We start from the raw sequence: 4,409 nt of genomic DNA, 5'->3' as shown, positions 1-4,409 counted from the left end.
AGGTCCAACTTAGTGAAAAACCTGGCTCCCTGCAGGATCTCGAAGGCTGAAGACATAAGAGGAAGCGGATAACGATTCTTCACTGTTATGTCATTCAGCCCTCGATAATCTATGCAGGGACGCAGAGACCCGTCCTTCTTCTTGACAAAAAAAAAACCCGCTCCGGCGGGAGAGGAGGAGGGGACTATGGTACCGGCGTCAAGAGCTACAGACAAATAATCTTCGAGAGCCTTACGTTCGGGAGCCGACAGAGAGTATAGTCTACCCCGGGGGGGGGTGGTTCCCGGAAGGAGATCAATACTACAATCATACGACCGGTGTGGAGGAAGAGAGGTGGCCCTGGACCGACTGAACACCGTGCGCAGATCGTGATATTCCTCCGGCACCCCTGTCAAATCACCAGGCTCCTCCTGTGAAGAAGAGACAGAGAAAACAGGAGGGATAGCAGACATTAAACATTTCACATGACAAGAGACGTTCCAGGAGAGGATAGAATTACTAGACCAATTAATGGAAGGATTATGACAAACTAGCCAGGGATGGCCCAAAACAACAGGTGTAAAAGGTGAACGAAAAATTAAAAAAGAAATGGTTTCACTATGATTACCAGAAACAGTGAGGGTTAAAGGTAGCGTCTCACGCTGAATCCTGGGGAGAGGACTACCATCCAGGGCGAACAAGGCCGTGGGCTCCTTTAACTGTCTGAGAGGAATGTCATGTTCCCGAGCCCAGGTCTCGTCCATAAAACAGCCCTCCGCCCCAGAGTCTATTAAGGCACTGCAGGAAGCTGACGAACCGGTCCAGCGTAGATGGACCGACAAGGTAGTGCAGGATCTTGAAGGAGAGACAGGAGTAGTAGCGCTCACCAGTAGCCCTCCGCTTACTGACGAGCTCTGGCCTTTTACTGGACATGAAGTGACAAAATGACCAGCGGAACCGCAATAGAGACAGAGGCGGTTGGTGATTCTCCGTTCCCTCTCCTTAGTCGAGATGCGGATACCTCCCAGCTGCATGGGCTCAGCACCCGAGCCTGCAGAGGAAGATGGTAGTGATGCGGAGAGGGGGGCGACGGAGAGCGCGAGCTCCTTTCCACGAGCTCGGTGACGAAGATCAACCCGTCGCTCAATGCGAATAGCGAGTTCAATCAAGGAATCCACGCTGGAAGGAACCTCCCGGGAGAGAATCTCATCCTTTACCTCTGCGCGGAGACCCTCCAGAAGACGAGCGAGCAAGGCCGGCTCGTTCCAGCCACTGGAGACAGCAAGAGTGCGAAACTCAATAGAGTAGTCTGTTATGGATCGATTGCCTTGACATAGGGAAGACAGGGCCCTGGAAGCCTCCTCCCCAAAAACAGATCGATCAAAAACCCGTATCATCTCCTCCTTAAAGTCCTGATACTGGTTAGTACACTCAGCCCTTGCCTCCCAGATTGCCGTGCCCCACTCACGAGCCCGTCCAATAAGGAGAGATATGACGTAGGCGACACGAGCAGTGCTCCTGGAGTAAGTGTTGGGCTGGAGAGAAAACACAATATCACACTGGGTGAGGAACGAGCGGCATTCAGTGGGCTCCCCAGAGTAACACGGCGGGTTATTGATTCTGGGCTCCGGAGATTCGAAAGCCCTGGAAGTGGCCGGTGGATCGAGGCGGAGATGGTGAACCTGTTCTGTGAGGTTGGAGACTTGGGTGGCCAGGGTCTCAACGGCATGTCGAGCAGCAGACACTTCCTGCTCGTGTCTGCCTAGCATCGCTCCCTGGCTCCCGACGGCTGAGTGGAGAGGATCCGAAGTCGCTGGGTCCATTCTTGGTCGGATTCTTCTGTTACGGTGCGTGAATGAGGACCCAAAAGCGAATTAACTTAAACAGAGCTTCTTTAATTACCAAACATAGGTAGGCTCAGACGGGCCGGCAGATTCCGACAGGACAAGACAAGGTTACAGCAAACATGACGACAGTCTGGTTCAGGCATGAAACACAACAAACAAGAATCCGACAAGGACAGGAACAAAAACAGAGAGAGATATAGGGACCTAATCAGAGGGAAAAAGGGAACAGGTGGGAAACGGGGTGACGAGGTGGTTAGGAGGAGACAAGGCACAGCTGGGGGAAAGAGGGGGAGAAAAGGTAACCTAACAACGACCAGCAGAGGGAGACAGGGTGAAGGGAAAGGACAGAGACAAGACACAACATGACAGTACATGACACCAGAGGACATTTCTCCAAAAAGTACGATCTTTGTCCCCATGAGCAGTTGCAAACCGTAGTCAGGCTTTTTTTATGGTGGTTTTGGAGCAGTGGCATCTTCCTTGTTAAGTGGGCTTTCAGGTTATGTTGATATAGGACTCGTTTTGTGTGTCATTGTACACAAAATTTAAACCACTTTTTTTCCACTTTAGATACTTAACCAGACTCTCATGCATTTTCAGAGGGAATTGGGTCACTCAGTGTTGGGGTTATATAACCTGGTTTCTCTGCAAATTTCCAATCTCTGTATCACACCACACAACATCGCTAACCCCATTCAACCCCAGATTACTTTATAGTCACACTTTTGTAAGGATGTTAATTAACTACACTCAGATCTTTGCAAAAGTCCAAAGCCTTTGTAATTATAATAATTGATGTTTACAATAGTTGAAATTGATTAGAATAGATTTAAGTATGTCATGAGAGTAATGCATTTTTTAGTTAGAGTACATACAGTACTGTATGTTGAAAATAAATGATAATGTCTTTCAAATTCCAAATGCGATAAATGAAAGGCCTGTTCTTCTCTGAGTTATCTCTCTCTCTCTCAATAGGAGAAAATGGATGGTACAGATTATAGTGAGTCAGCAAATGGCATTACAGAGGACTATGGTGAGATGGAATATGTGGAGCCATGTCAAATGACAAAAAACAACCGTGTGGAGAGAGTGGTGCGACTCTACATCCACTCTGTCATCTGCATCCTGGGTTTACTGGGCAACATCCTGGTGATCGTCACCTACGCCTTCTACAAGAAGGCCAAGTCCATGACGGACGTCTACCTTCTGAACGTGGCCATAGCCGACATGCTGTTTGTGGCGGCTCTGCCCCTGATCATCTACAATGAGCAGAGTGACTGGGCCATGGGGATGGTGGCCTGTAAGGTTCTCAGAGGGGCCTACAGCGTCAACCTGTACAGTGGTATGCTGCTTTTAGCCTGTATTAGCACTGACCGGTACATCGCTATTGTCCAGGCCCACCGCTCCTTCCGGCTCCGCTCCCTCACTCTCCTCTACAGCCGCATCATCTGTGTTACAGTCTGGAGCCTGGCCCTGCTCCTCTCTGTCCCCACCTTTGTCTACTACGAGCGTTATGTGCCTGCACACAGCTTCTACAATATAAGTGAGCATGGATTTTTGGATTACAGCAATGCTATGACACCCGTTGGTCTGAAGAACCCTGTATCCTCAGAGTCAGAGGAGGACTCTGTGGTTTGCAACTTCAGGTTCCCGGACAACGCCACGGCCCGCCAGATGAAGGTCCTGGTCCCCAGCACCCAGATGGCGGTGGGCTTCTTCTTGCCTCTGTTGGTCATGGGCTTCTGCTACGCCAGCGTCATCTTCACCTTGCTGCGCGTCAAGAACTTCCAGAGACATAAGGCGGTGCGCGTGGTGCTGGCCGTTGTGGTGGTGTTCATTGCCTGTCATCTACCCTATAACGCCGCCCTGCTCTACGACACGGTCCATATGTTCAAGCCCCAGTTGTGCGGGGTGATGGACAACACCCAAGTGGCCAAGACGGTGACGGAGACGGTGGCCTACCTGCACTGCTGCCTTAACCCAGTGCTGTATGCCTTCATCGGGGTGAGGTTCAGGAACCACTTCACAAAGATTGTGGAGGATGTGTGGCGCGTGGGGAAGAGGGTCATGAACGTCCGACGCTTCTCCAGGGTCAAGTCCGAGATCTACGTCTCCACCGCCTGTGGACGGGTCCTCTACCGACAACGCATCCTCTTTCACCATGTGAGGAGGAGACCCTGTGTTGGAGACTGCTGTTGCTTAGAACCCTAGCGAAGTCTGTGTTTCATTTACCCATGTCTAGTGAAGGTCTACACATTCCTTGCACAATCTTCACAACTTTCTGCCTTCAAATTAAATCTGGGAAAGGGATTAGACAAGCTTTTTTCCTACTTATCTACTCAACCCCTTCCACAATTTTAAAGAAAAAGACACATTTTAGAACAAAATTTATTTTATTTTTTAAACACCCCAGAGGTAATACTTGGTGAAATCACATTTGGCAGCCATTACAGCTGTGAATCATTTTGAATAAGATTCTACCAACTTTGCACAACTCGAAGTGGAAAAACTCAGAAGTGGGCAGGCGGAGCAAGCAGAGCGTAGTGGGTGGAAAGGACGGGACAGGCAGAGCACGGACTATAT

General features: G+C 49.8%; 1 pseudogene; it reads left to right on the top strand.

Annotated features, from left to right (window-relative positions):
* The first annotated feature begins 2,807 nt into the window (after window positions 1-2,807).
* LOC139415648 (C-C chemokine receptor type 6-like) lies at window positions 2,808-3,993 on the top strand (annotated as a pseudogene).
* Window positions 3,994-4,409: the final 416 nt, after the last annotated feature.

The sequence above is a fragment of the Oncorhynchus clarkii genome, chromosome 8 (assembly GCF_045791955.1).
Source record: "Oncorhynchus clarkii lewisi isolate Uvic-CL-2024 chromosome 8, UVic_Ocla_1.0, whole genome shotgun sequence".
NCBI classification, from domain to species: Eukaryota; Metazoa; Chordata; class Actinopteri; order Salmoniformes; family Salmonidae; genus Oncorhynchus; species Oncorhynchus clarkii.
Note: the sequence above shows the minus strand (reverse complement) of the source record. Positions and strands in the feature narration are given on the sequence as shown.